We start from the raw sequence: 15,567 nt of genomic DNA, 5'->3' as shown, positions 1-15,567 counted from the left end.
CAACACCTGACAGTATGTATGTTTATGTGTGTATATATTCATATAATATATATATATATATATATATACACATACATAGGCTATTTCTTCACTTCAGAGACGTCTCTTTGGGCTGTTATGTGCTGCTTATCTGGATCTGGATCAGTAAAGCCATTTAATCAATAAAGAATAAATACAACCTTTGTGAAGCTTTTGATATTCAGTTTGACAGAACTCAAGGTCCCCTTATTAGGATGTTCCAGAGCTGTCAATGGTATCTCAAGGATCTGCGGATATATATACAAATTTTAAAGATTCACTAATCAATATTTTTTATTAACACTGGATTAAATAACTCTGCGTAATGTGAACGGTGTTGCTCATACGGACAAACCCACAAATAACTGTCTCCATCTCTGCAGCTCTACGGAGCTTTTCAAGCCTCTTTTAGCTCCTAGTTTCGGTTTTGCGGCACATTTCCTGTCTGGTTCAATTTTAGACTCGCATTCATCGGGTGACACAAACACGACTCCTGATGAATGATCATGTTGCGCTCTAACTGCTGGCGTGTTGTTCAAGTTCAACATATCAACTTAAAAGCTTTGTTTTTGCTGCCCCCAAGTGGCCAAAAAAATGAATGAATGCAGATTTAAAGGGCCAGTGTGAAGGATTTAGTGGCATCTAGTGGTGAAATTGAGCTCGCTCGCATCACCCTCCCCTTCCAAGCGTGTAGGAGAAACTACGATAGCCGAGAAACGCTAACGGCCCCGTCTAGAGCCGGTGTTGGGTTTGTCCGTTCTGGGCTCCTGTAGAAACATGGCGGTGCAACATGGCGGCCTCCGTGGAAGGGCACCCGCTCCCTCTGTAGATACAAACGGTTGATTCTAAGGTAACGAAAACACAACGATTCTTATTTTCAGGTGATTAAACACTGATGAAAACACAGTTATGAATATTATATTCCATTTCTGCCTCCTAAATGTTACAAACTGCACCTTTAAGTTAAAGTCCAGAGATATTATCAACAAAAACAAAACAAAAAAAGTAGTGAAAGTAAAAGTTCTCGTAACGCAGAATGAGTTTATTATCATGAATTATATTATTGTAAGTACTTTAATGTTGTAGCTGGAGCTCGATTAACTATTTCATATACAGTTGGACAGGATGACTACACTGAGGTATTACTACTTTTACTGAAGTAAAAGATCTGAGCACTTCTTCCAAGCTCTCTGTAACAGCGCATCATATTTTATAAGCTGATATGTTTTGTGTGAATGAATGAAATTTGTAAAAATAAATAAATATAATTATATATAACCAGAGTACTGTGAATACATTTTCAAACAATTAAAAATAAGAAAACCAGGTCTCAACTGTACAACTAAAGATCTTTTCTTTAGATAAACGAGATTAACAGATGATTCAGGGACAAACTTTTGTTTGATATTAATACATGTTCTTAAAACTTTTAATAAAGTTATCATTACAACACAAATGATTCTTGTAGATATTCACACATATCAACCTCTAAAAGTGAGTGCTTGTAGTGGGGTAAATGTTTAAAGTAACATGAATGAAAAAACTCAAAGTACAAGTTCAGTTAAGTACAGCACTAAATGTACTTCCCCCTCACTGTTTTTATTTCTTGTCAAAGCTACGTTAGCGCCGTGTGGCGATGGCTGAGTTGAAAAAGCTGCGCTTGTCAAAATTAAGAGTAAACATGTTTATTTTTGAACTGACATGAATGGAAACTAATGGGTGGCTGGCAGGAAGGAAACACATTCAAAGAATCTAAAACAGTACAGAACGCTTTTAGGATGCAAACTACTGCTGCGCTGGTGACAGTGTAGTATTACAGTGAGCGTTAAAGTGGTACCTGTATTATGTGACATCTCATTCAGACTAATGGCAGAGACAATACAGTCGACTGCTGCTCTTTCCAAACAGCACCGACCTCTCCGGGTTGTTGCTCTGCCGAGGCTGTGACCCAGTTCTCTCACTCAGAGCTTCTTTCACTTCACCAATAAACAAACACTTCCTGCGAGTGGTCTCGGCTCGGGCTGCCAGCCGAGCAATTCTGCAGCACCGGGCACAAAGACACAGCTATTGAATGAGTCGTATTTGAACAAAAAAATAAGGCTGCTGCAGTCCCATTCTGCTGTTGTGAATGGGTAGAAAAATGTATTGTTCAGCTGGAAATTTTCATGCAGAGATAATGTGCTGACATAATAATGATTCACGGTGTTTTTTGTGTTACAGAAACATGCAGCGTAGCGGGGAGGAGGCAGCCAGTGCTGGAGGATATCTCGTGTTTTTTGCACTCTTTGTTTTGTAGATTTCTTTGAAGTTGCTGCAAAGAATTCTCTCATGTAAACGAACATCAGGCAGCGTGTGATTAGATTTCTACAAGCTGCAAAGCAGTAATTATCAGATGGTTAACAGGCCTGAGCTCCACAAGCTAACATTAAACAATTATGTTTGATTTCTCTGTGTATTATCACCGACATGACAGGGAAATATACTATTCACAAGCACTTCAGCAAGTGTGATGTATTTAAGTGAATGTAAACTAATGCAAAGCAGCATTGAATTAACACCAAGATCATGAGACATTTCCATTAAATGTAGAAATTAGCGCATGAGGAAGGCCGAGCGTTTGACAGACTGCAGTTTTCCTGCAGTAAGTACAAAATTTTAGCTGCTACAAGAACTATTTTTAAAGGTAAAAAGGTATAAGTTTAGGGTTGAAATGATTATTCAATTCATCGATTAGTCCATTGACAGAAAATTAATATGCAACAATGTTAATAAGGATAAACAAAACATTTTGTTGGATAAAACAAGATGTTTGAATTTGTCCGTTTGGGTTCTGGGAAACTGTGAAGGGTATTTTTCTCTACTTTTGTTATTTTATACACCAAACAACAACAAAACATCCATTAATCCAGAAATAATCGTCAGATTAATCAAGAATGAAAATAATATTTGATCGCAGCTCTATATTAGTTTGCAAAATGTAAATGAGAAATAAATAATAACTATAAAGTTCTAATAAACATTTCGGTGTGAAGTTTTCTTTCTGCCACATACACAGAGTATAAATAGTATAAAATCTGGATAACGAATGAATAATCAAAGCATATTTCATTCCCATTCTTTTAGTTAGCTAGTTTTTGAATGTCTGGCAGCCTGAAATAAGCTAAGAGACCACAAAGAAGCTTCCAGTATTCCAACGTCAGCTAACGTCACAAAGCTAACACACCCTTAGCGGGGTAACATTAAAATCAATCCAACATCAGCTCATAGAGTAAAAAGTTAACATAAGATAACATTAGCAAGAATAAGCTACTTGTTAGCCAAAATCACATACAAGGTTGGTTAGTTAACTTTAGCATGGCTAAGCTACTAGTCACATTAGCTAAATTAGCTAACTGGGCAAGCAGCTAACATCAGTGGATATGAGCTAACAGCAGAATGAAATAGGCCTGGTAGTGTTAGATTAGCTTTGTGTCTGTAGCTTAAACCTCTGGTATTCCAACATCACCTACTGTAACAAGTCATAAGGTTAGCATAACATTAGCAGATCTAAGCTATCATAGCCACCCAAACTAAGATAACAGGTTATGAAGTTAATATTATCATGGCTAAACTACTTGCTATTGAACATGAGCTAATGGGGCATGAAGCTAATATAACATTAGCAGGGCTAAGCTATCAGCCATCCAAAATGAAGGTTACATTGTAAACAATTAGCATGGCTAAGCTACTTGTTATTCAATCAGCTGAGCATGAAGATAACATAACATTAATATGGCTAAGCTACTTGCTAATGAACATTAGCTAACAGGGCATGAAGCTAACATAACATTAGCAGAGCCAAACTATCAGCCATCTAACGTGAAGGTTACATAGTAAACAATTAGCATGGCTAAGCTACTTGTTATTCAATCAGCTGAGCATGAAGATAACATAACATTAATATGGCTAAGCTACTTGCTAATGAACATTAGCTAACAGGGCATGAAGCTAACATAACATTAGCAGAGCCAAACTATCAGCCATCTAACGTGAAGGTTACATAGTAAACAATTAGCATGGCTAAGCTACTTGTTATTCAATCAGCTGAGCATGAAGATAACATGATTTATTGAGGCTAAGCTACTAGCAACATCAGCCAACAGGGTAAGCAGGCAGCATAGTTACCTGTAAGCTTGTAGAATACCGTAATCCATCTGTTTACCTTTGTGTTAATTTAGTGCAGAGGAGCATACATTTTCAACAAAATAACTTTTAGCTTTTCTTCTCTGAATAAATAACTTTCAAAAAGTTCAACTTACTTACAGGACTGCACTCAAACTCGACTTTCATTCAGTGGTTAAGATCCACATCAGCTAGCTAACCTGTCAACTTCCCGACTTATCAGTGCACACAGTGATGCAGAATGTGTCCAAGTTTCAAAGCAACAAGGCCATTAACAAGCTAATCAACATTGCTCAGCAGCTAGCAATGGTATGTTACTTATGCTAACTTCCATGTTGCACAAATCTTCAAGGCCAATGATACAAAACACAAGTTTGGCTTAGCTAACACATGAATCAGAACACACAAAAATAATATAATCAAAACCCAAAATGATTGAACTGTTTCATATGTGTGCTAGCAGAGCTAATTATCACAAGAGTACATGAGAATTTAACACCACAACACCTCCAGGTGTATGATCCTGCACATGTTGCACCTTTTTATCCCCTCAGCCACAGCCTTCACTGACACTACCTGCAGTGTCGGCCATGTTTGGTACTGCCTGATTAAAGCTCCGCCCCCGCCTTCTTCTTCTTTAAAGCCCCGCCCACTGAATTCACAAAAACAAACCCCCCATACTGCCTTACTTTATTTTTACACGCAGAACGCACATTAATTACCATCAATATGATGGAAATGTGTCAGAATTAGCCAAAAAGGCTACTTGTGGAAAGTAACTTTTACTCAAGTACTCAAGTGCAATTTTGATGTACATGTACTTCTACTCCACTACATTTATTTTAAAACTTAAGTTACTAGTTGCTTTGCGTATTCAGATTAATAATACAAAACATAATCATCAAAAAAATTATGATATTATTATATCAATGAGACTTTAATGATCCTCAGGGGGGAATTCACAAGCTACCCAGCAGTATTTAAAGTAATATATATGATATATATATTAATGCATTAAAATGAGCTCCACCTTTAGCTGCATTAAAGTGATGAACACATTAATGCAACAATGATTATAATCCAATACTATAATTATTATTCTGAAATGGGCCATACAGCATAATGAGTACTTTTACTTTTGGTACTTTAAGTATATTTAGATGCTGATACTTTTGTACTTTAACTTAAGTAACATTTTGAATGCAGGACTTTTACTTGTAACAGAGTATTTCTACACTGTGGTGTTACTACTTTTACTCAAGTAAAGAATCTGAGTACTAAAATTAAATAATGTTATTGTTGGTCAGGTTTTCTGTTGTGTTACATGCTGTTCGCAGTATTATAATGACACACTGACAGCTTTAAATTTCCTCAAACTGCAACAAAAAAAACCTTGTTTTTAATCCAGTGGTGACGCAGCTCTTTGGCAACAACCACTTACTTGTTCTAAGTTTGAGGATTTAATAGGAATGAATTATTAATCAGTATAATTCAATCATCTCAGTCTGATTGTTCTAAACTCCCTTCAGTGTTTGCCAAGCCACTTCATATTAAACCAAACAGACAGTTTGTAATCAGGCAGCTTTAAAGAGTCTGACGGGCGAATTCATTTATCAGATGGATATTTCCCCAGGTGGAGGATCAGCTTCACAGGCTGTTATGAGCTCTGATCCAGAGCAGCAGGGAGGAAGAACTCCCAAAAAACATCTGACAGCGTGCTGTTAATGCTGCATCCAGCAGTGAAACATCAAAGACACAATTCATATAGCTGCTGCATCTGTATTAAACACGACTGATGAACAACTACAGGCTGATGTTCTTAAAGAAATATTCATTTCATATTATTCATTTATTTTCTAACCTCCAGGGTCAGCATGTTGGAGGGTATCCCAGCATGCACTGAAACACCGCGGTCATTAATGACAACAAACCGGCATACAAAGACTTTTAACCTGCCAACTTTTACCGCCTGTTCTCGTGGGTTATAGATGAGTTTTCACTCATAACAAACAGAAACCAACCACATTAAAACCTGCAGAGCCAGAGGCAGAGACACTATCTGTGCAATTTGGGTGAAAACTCAATGTTGTGTTTAAAATTGCTCTCAGAAGGAAAATCTAACTTTTATAGCGCTAATATACTGTTGATTGTTTACAAAAGAACTTGGCAAAAGTTGTTGAATGTGTTCTGACTTTTCAAGTCGATGCTTTAAAACAGACGCAGAACTGAACAATGAAAGATGGAAAAACTTTTATTAATTATTATAGCGCTGTTGATGAGTTGTTGATGAGATTTTTCCCCTCTGACCATATCACATGGTTTCATTTAAATAACTATTTCGAATCCTAAAGAGATCAAATTATTCAATACTTCACCAAAAATCAAAGATTAGAGAAAAGTCCAAAATATCAAAAGAAATTTGTGCATCAGAACTGTGTTTTTTCTTCTTTCCTCTCCCATTAATCATCTCACGACCCCTCAGATTTATCAGGTGACCCGTTGGAGGGGCCCGACCCCTAGGTTGGGAACCACTGGACTAAACTAGCTAACCGTATATAAAGTCGTTAAAACTAGCTAACTGTATATATAGCAGTTAAAACTAGCTAACTGTATATAAAGCAGTTAAAACTAGCTAACAGTATATAAAGTACTTAAAACTAGCTAACTGTATATAAAGCAGTTAAAACTAGCTAACGGAATGTAAAGCAGTTAAAACTAGCTAACTGTATATAAAGTATCTAAAACTAGCTAACTGTATATAAAGCAGTTAAAACCAGCTAACTGTATATAAAGTAGTTAAAACTAGCTAACTGTATATAAAGCAGTTAAAACTAGCTAACGGAATGTAAAGCAGTTAAAACTAGCTAACTGTATATAAAGTATCTAAAACTAGCTAACTGTATATAAAGCAGTTAAAACCAGCTAACTGTATATAAAGCAGTTAAAACCAGCTAACTGTATATAAAGTAGTTAAAACTAGCTAACTGTATATAAAGTAGTTAAAACTAGCTAACTGTGTATAAAGCAGTTAAAACCAGCTAACTGTATATAAAGCAGTTAAAACCAGCTAACTGTATATAAAGTAGTTAAAACTAGCTAACTGTATATAAAGTAGTTAAAACCAGCTAACTGTGTATAAAGCAGTTAAAACTAGCTAACTGTATATAAAGTAGTTAAAACTAGCTAACTGTATATAAAGTAGTTAAAACTAGCTAACTGTGTATAAAGCAGTTAAAACCAGCTAACTGTATATAAAGCAGTTAAAACCAGCTAACTGTGTATAAAGCAGTTAAAACTAGCTAACTGTATATAAAGTAGTTAAAACTAGCTAACTGTATATAAAGCAGTTAAACTAGCTAACTGTATATAAAGTAGTTGAAACTAGCTCCACCTCGAGCAGCTACAACAGTAAAATGCTGCTCTAACATTGATGCATCTGTATTAACAATCTAATAATGTCAGATAGAATCAGATATCAGTCACAGGGACAAAACAAGTACTTTTGATAGTTTATTTTGCTGAAAATATGTCTGTACTTTTACTTAAATTGGATTTGTCATGCAGGACTTTTACTTGTAATGGAGTATTTTTCCATTGTTGTATTAGTAGTTTTACTTAAAGGCCCAGCGTGGAGGATTTAGTGGCATCTAGCGATGAAATTGCAGTTTGCAACCATTTGAACACCGCTCGCCTCACCCTCCCCTTCCAAGCGTGTAGGAGAAACTACAGTGGCCGTGAAACTCGCGAAAAACACGAAAGAGCCAGTGTTTGGTTTGTCCGTTCTGGGCTACTGTAGAAACATGGCGGTGCAACATGGCGGTGCAACATGGTGGCCTCCGTGGAAGGGGACCCGCTCCCTCTGTAGATATAAACAGCTGATTCTAAGGTAATGAAAACATAACTATTCTTATTTTCAGGTGATTAAACACTAATGAAAACACACTTATAAATATTATATTCCATTTCTGCCGACAGCTCCTCCTAATTGTTGCACACTGCACCTTTAAGTGAAGGATCTGAATACTTCTTCCACCACCGGTTGCAGTGTATAATTTTAAGTTTAATCTTGTTAATTAATTTAACTCGCTTGAAAATTCAAAGTAGGTACAATTTAGCCTACAGATTTGAGCTACTTTAAAGAATATGTTTGATGGGAGCGCTGTAATGTCTGTGTTCTTATGAATGAATAAACTGAACCCTTGAACATTATTAAAGACCATAAAAATCAAACAGTAGTAAGTAAATTAACATGAGTGAGTTTCTCCATAGTTAAATTAACAGAAGTGAACATTTTACAGTGAATACACTCAAAGGGAAAACCTAACTAAAAATAAGTTAAATTGTTAAAGATGTTGAAGTTTTACTCAACTTTCTCATTTTTACAGCGTCTGAATTTCACACTAAGTGTTATTTGTTTTCAGACACATTTTATGTAAAAAGGAACAGTGACTCCCAGATTTCCCACAAAGCAAATTAAATGAAGTTATATTGTGAAATATTGCTATTTTTGGGACTTTTGAAGGTTGAATCTCTGGTTTGATGGATTGACAGAAGCATTAATGTGAATATAAACAAGTTTTTAAAATTATAAGTGGTAGATTTGTCCTTTTTCTATTCCCTTTAGTACCACTCTCAGCCACTAGAAGGCATTAGGTTGTTTTCCTCCCAGTACATTAAACCTCAGTCCAAACAGAAGTCCAGTTTAAATTTCAGCCCTTTTTCCTCAGAAAAGAAACAGATAAGATTTTTTAAAATGTCTTCTTCCCTTTTTTTAAAAATTGATCCAGCATTTTGGATTATTAAGAACATCAGTTCTGCTTCCTTTTAATTTGTCACTGTACTAATTGCTGTCCACATAGCCAGTCAATTAATTCAACCTAATTATAGCTCCATTTGCAAATGCCTAATTGACACGTAGATCTGTCTGCTGAACGGGCAATTAGAGATGAGATGCATGAAATATTGTACGCATGAAATAAAATGATGGCAAGATCTTAACGATTTAATCAAATATAATAATTAATTAGAAGCAGGAATCTGAAAGCAGTTTTGCAACTGCAAGATGAGATTATTAAGAGAGGTGCTCATTTTTATTCACACAAAGTAAACAAAATACGTTTTCCCTTCACTTCAAAACCTGAAAACACACCAAACTCCATACAGAAAAGAAAGGATTTTATTTTCTGTTTTAGTTTACCTTTATTTTACTGCGAACTAGATTTCTTTAATTTAATTATACAGGAAATGGAGACTTGGCCAATAACTAAGAAACATAATCCAACAGAAATTAATGAAAAAAGATAAATGAATCATTCAGTCATTCATTCAGTGTTGTTTGTTTAAATAAGTTAGATAACCTAATTGAATGAGAATTAATAAATGAATTAATGGATTAATGGATAGGTGGATGGATTAAGGAATGAATAAGAAGAATGAATGAACAATGTATGAATGTACAGTAGACAGATGAATAAATATGTGAATTAATGAAAGAAAGAATCAATGAATAAACTACTAGATTACCTTGTGAACTAATGGATTACTGAATGAATATGCTGAACTAACAGGTAAAAGTAAGTGAATAAATTGGTAGGGGAATGGATGAAATAATGAATATGAATGATTAACAAATTAATCAGTCAATAGATATATTACTGAATAAGAGAATGAATGAATGAATGAATGAATGAATGAATGAAAAAGCCAATAGATAAACTAATGAATGAATAAGTAAATAAGGGACTCGATTGGTTGATTAAATGAATAAGTGACTGAATGAATGAATATATGAAAACATAAATAAGTGAATGAATGAAATAAATTAATTCATTCATTAATGGGTGAATGGACTAACAAATGATGAACAAATGAACTAATGAATGAATGAAAGGATTAATTATTCAAATCAACAGTAACAAATTGGTAATTAATAGTAATGGTGATTAGTTAGTAAACGAATAAGTTAATAAATGGGCATATAAATGAATGAATGAATGAATGAGAGAACGAAAGAATGAATATATGGAATAAAAAACAAGTGAATGAATGAATACACAAATAGATTAATAAATGAAGTAAATCCACAAATAAAATAAGTAAATCCACAAATAAAAACACTAGAAAGGGCTGGAACGCTTGATGCTTAGGTACAAAGACAGACTGACAGAACAAAGGAAGCACGCAGACTAAATACATTCAGGTGAGGGGAGATAACGAGGCACAGGTGAAACTAATCAGAGCGGAGCAGATAATCAAAAATGGCGGAACAAACAAACAAAGACAGGAAGTAAAACTACTAGACGCATGAGGGGAAAAGAGCATTTCAAAACAAAACAGGAAATAACCATACACAAACTTCCAAACCATGACAGGATGGATAATCAGAATCAGAATCAGAATCAGAAATACTTTATTGATCCCCGAAGGGAAACTCTTTGTTACAGCAGCTCGTCTTTACGTCAGTGCACACAGGAGAAATAATAATACGTGGAATAAATAAATGAATGAGTGAATGAATGAATATGAAGATCCAGTAAAGATCTATTGAAAATGTTCCACACCGAGAATTGTGCAGAACTCCAGTGTGTTTTTGTATTAATTTTTAGACGCGCCGTCTCTGCTCATGTGGATCTCAGTTATAGTCATTTTATACCTGTCCCCTGTGTTGTTTGTGGATCTCTGAGGTTAGCGTTCCCTAATCTCACCTCATTTGCAATAATCGCTGATGTTCAACATCCCTTCACGGCCGTTGATCAATAGCTTATCAGCTCTCTCAGGGGAGACGCCGGCTTTGATTCTGCTCACAGATCTGAAGTTTGGTCCCATACAAACCGGCCCCGCTGAGCTCCGAGGGCCCAGACCGACTCGCTCTGAGCCCCTCCAGCTGCTCCAGGCTTCAGTGGACCCCTGCTGAAAGAGGGCCCCCATACTGAGCTGAGGGGCCCTCCATCTTATCAACACACTGTAATTCACTCTGCACAGCAGGAAGGAGCTGCCTCTATTAAAGCAGCAGCCTCTGAAGGAGATGGAACAAATCCTTGACCCGGTGAAGAGAAATCCTGCACAGGAATCATACCACTATCTATTGTTTGGGGAAATATACTAACATTTATAGATACAGACTCATTTTGCAATTAATTAATTATTTGTTAGTCTATAAAATGTCAAAAAAATAGTAAAAAAAAATGCAAATTCCCAAAGCCCAAGGGGACATCTTCAAACAGTCCAATTCCAAAGATATTCAGTTCACTGATATAAAACAGTTTGTTTACGTAAAGATGCATTTGTGATTTCATTAGGAGACAATGAGTTTTAATGAAGTGTTTCAGGGTCTTCGTCCATTATATCTTACATGTAAAAAATTTCATTAAGATTTGGTGCCAAATTACAATGCATCCTCCTTAAAACTTTCATATCAGACAGTTCCGAACCTCACAATTTACATCCAATTTGTGTCCTGTTACGGAACTGCAATTAACGTTAGCATTTTTATTAGCTGTAACAATCTAATTCTAACCATAACCAGGTGTGTTAGCTGTCTAACCCTAACTTTACCTTAACCATAGTGTATTTGTAATAACCACTGCAGATATTATTGAACAAAATACTGTCAGCGTGCTAACATGCTCACAATGACAATGCTAACATGCTAATGTTTACCAAGTTCACCATCTTAGTTTAGCATGTTAGCAGGCTAACATTTGCTAATTAGCAGTAAACACAAAGTGCAGCTGAGGCTGATGGGAATGTCTTTAGTTGTGCAGGTATTTGGTCATAAACCAAAGTGTTGGACACGTTAACATGTTGACCTGAATTCATCCTGAGGGGAACATGAATGTCTGAACCACATTTCACAGCAATCTATCTTGTAGTTGTTGAGAAATTAGTGGTGGATGAACGACAGACATCGCCATCTGTAGAGCTGTGCTGCTAGCATGGCTAAAAACACTGATTCAAGCAGCTTTAAAGGTGCAATGTGTAAGAATTGCAAGATTGTGGCCACCTGTCGAATTCATACTCCAAAAAAATCGAGAGCAGCGTATCACCTGAGTAACCGCTAACTGCTGCTAACTGTAGCTGCCCCGGGGAAGTGTTGGTGTTTACACCTCTAGCACAGGAGCTTTGGACCGCCAGGAGGAGGAGGTTTTCAGGCCTGGGGCGAGGGGGACCCAGTGGGGAATGCCAGTGGAGAGCGGCGCCGGAATAGGCACCAGAACCGGAGCCCGGCGCGAAGGGCAGCGAAACCGGGCTCAGCAGCCTCCCACTGAACACGGCTGGACCGGGACTGAACACAGCCTCCGAGACCGATGGACGCCAGTTTGACGACAGGGAATAAAGTACTGTAGTGGAAATTTCTGCGGAATAAAGAAACACTCAAGGCAACCACTTGTCTTTCTGCAGGTTTACTTCAAGCGTCTGCAGACGGACTCACAGCAGCAAAACATACATCAGTATAATCTGCTCTGAATGAGCACCGAGGGAAAGGAGCATCAGTTATTTATCCAGTCTTCAGGGTCGGGCTCCTCAGCCCGGGGAGAAGAGTGTCCCTGAAGTCTGGACATAACAGTCACTAGGATGTTTTGTAGTTCCATCTCATCATTATGTACTGTTCTCATCACGCAGTCCAAACAATCATGCACAGATCAAGTATAGACGTCAAACAATTATGTACAGCATCTGTATGTTATTATATCAGAGAGTCCGTTTGTTCTTTCCATTACAGTACCAAGGTAATTTGCAACGGCTCCAAACAAGACTCTGACAGAAGAATGTGTGATGAGAAGCAAGGGAACTTTAAATTCAGAGAATTGATGAATGGAGTTTGGTTTGACGTTCTTTGTTTACAGGCGGAAACGTAGCGTTTCAGGACTAACGCTACATCCTCTCCTGATAACAATACCCTCTAACCATTAATCCCAGTGAACTCGGCTGGACCGGGACCATCCAGACCTGGGACCGGTCCTTAATTCTTGTCGTCACAGTGAGGCCGGCTGGTTTAGTACCATTGTGCCAATACAGAGACCAAAACCAGAGATGTCGGTAGGTGTATTTTTGAACTTTGGACAGAGCCATTGTAGCTGTTTCCCTCTGCTTCCAGTCGTTATGCTAAGCTAAGCTAACCATGTCCTGACTCCAGAAAGCAAATAAGCATATTTCCCATAATGCTGGACTTTTTCCTTAAACTTTTTGAATGATATTGGGAATATAGTTTTTATTTAGTTTTATGTTTAAGTTTTATACTATTTAGGGAGAAACCATAAATCAGTCTCTGGATTTCATACTACTGTATATAGTGTATATTTCTCTTTTTATGCTTTAATTTGTACAAAATGAACTCTGATCACTCTGGACTCTTTCTAGCATGTCGATAACAATATCCTTGCTTCCTTTTTTTGGAACTAAACATAAAAATGGTCAAATATCAGAAAATAAAATGCTGGATTTGATTCGAGCCTTTAAAAAAAGCTCAGTCAGTGAGATGTTAGGCTTTAAAGAACCCCTGCTTCTCTCAGCCTCACATGTTGGCTGGCCTGTTCCTTCTACATTATACAGGTTTCCTCTTTTTTCTACTGCCAAGTCTTTCCATTTTCTCCTCGCCAGCTGGTCAAGGGTCTCCTGCTGCCGCTAGGGCCCACAGCTCACTTCCTACTTTCTCCAGCACCTGTTCCTATTTGGCAAGGCCGACTGGGATCCTGAAAGCTTGGAGACGAGCCATCTGCTGCCCAGCTCTGCACCATTTTACCCCCAATCCCTCGAGTCTCTGCATGCATCCTGTTTTTTTCCAGCTCTGAAACACACAGCACTGCTGAAAGATGGAGTAAAAGCTGAAACGCATTGGCTGGCAAATCCCAAAATCTCCATTTAGCTGAAGGGAAAAGCTGAGTACGCAGGTTAAATCAAAGCAGGACGCGTGCAGCAGAGCTCATTTACCTCATGCAGGTGGAGTGATAACTGATGTTTTTCATCTCAAATCCTGAAGGTTATTCTGACCTTGACGTAGCAACAATGGCTTATTTCTAATAGACATTGTTTATCTCAGAAATAACTTTTCAAGCCTCTAAGGTTGAGGGATAAGTTTGAATTCCAGTATCATGTGACACTTTAAAGATGCAAGAGTTTGTTACAGTGCCTGATATGTGACTTGGTGGCACTACGATGAAATCTTACATCTTTAAAGTGTAACATGATGCTTGAAATCAAACTTATCCCCCAAACCTATCAACTTTAAAAACTACATTTTGGTCTACTAAAAATAAGCCATTTTTGTTTTCGTCAATGTTGAAATAACTTTCAGGTTTTAAGATGAAAAATTACAGTTTGAAAACTTAATTCACATTTCAAATTTCATTTAAGGATTAGTTAGAGGAATAATTAAAATTTTGGGAAATACACATCTGTCTCTGTCTTCAAAAATCTCTTCAAGAAGTCACGAAAAGTTTGTTTTTGTCAGCAAGTTTCGAATTTTGGATCTTTAGCATCATATTGTTATTGAACAAATAGTTTCACGGACTATTTTTTGTGTCCAAAGTATAAATATAGCATGTTGTTCATTTGTATTTCTAAGAAAAGTAAGATGGCTTCTTTCTTGACACAGTGTCACACAGTAATTGTACAGTAGTTTTAGAAATGAGGACTGAAATGTGCTGAGATTTCAGATTGTGCAGAAAAGTCATTTAGTATAACAATTTTATTATGAGTATTAGTTGTGGTGTAAACTGTTCGTTACAGATTACTCTGGTAACCACTACAGATGCATGTGTTTAGCTACCTGAACGTGTATTAGCAGGGTAAATGAGCCAACTGAGACGGCAGAAGCACAGAGCCCAGATTTTCTCGTTCTCCCCTCGTGTATGTGTGAAGGTCAGTACTCAGATCTTTTACTTAAGTAAAAGTAGAAATATCACAGTGTAGAAATACTCTGCTGCAAGTAGAAATCCTGCATTCAAAATGTTACATAAGTACAAAAGTATTAGCATCAAAATATACTTCAAGTATCAAAAGTCAAAGTACTCGTTATGCAGAATGACCCATTTCAGAATAATGTGTATAATTTAATTGGATTATAATCTTTGATAGATTGATGTACATATCACTTTAGTGTTGCAGCTGGTAAAAGAGGGGCTTGTTTTAATGACTTTATATACTGCTGTGTAGCTTAATGTATAATAATATATCATATTTTATTTGTTGATAATATTTTGCATTAATAATCTGCAAAGTATCTAACTAAACTGCTGCATTGAGCTGATTTTAACTGCTTTATATCCTGTTGGGTAGTTTAACCTGCAGCAATGCATCATGGTCTATAAGATCATCACGTGTTTGCAGCGTCGCTGTCCTGTGAGAACCACGTATCTCTAAAAAGTCTTCCTGAGCTCAGAGAAACAG

The sequence above is a fragment of the Siniperca chuatsi genome, linkage group LG23 (assembly GCF_020085105.1).
Source record: "Siniperca chuatsi isolate FFG_IHB_CAS linkage group LG23, ASM2008510v1, whole genome shotgun sequence".
NCBI lineage: Eukaryota > Metazoa > Chordata > Actinopteri > Centrarchiformes > Sinipercidae > Siniperca > Siniperca chuatsi.
The sequence above is the reverse complement of the archived record's forward strand: the minus strand, read 5'-3'. Positions refer to the sequence as shown.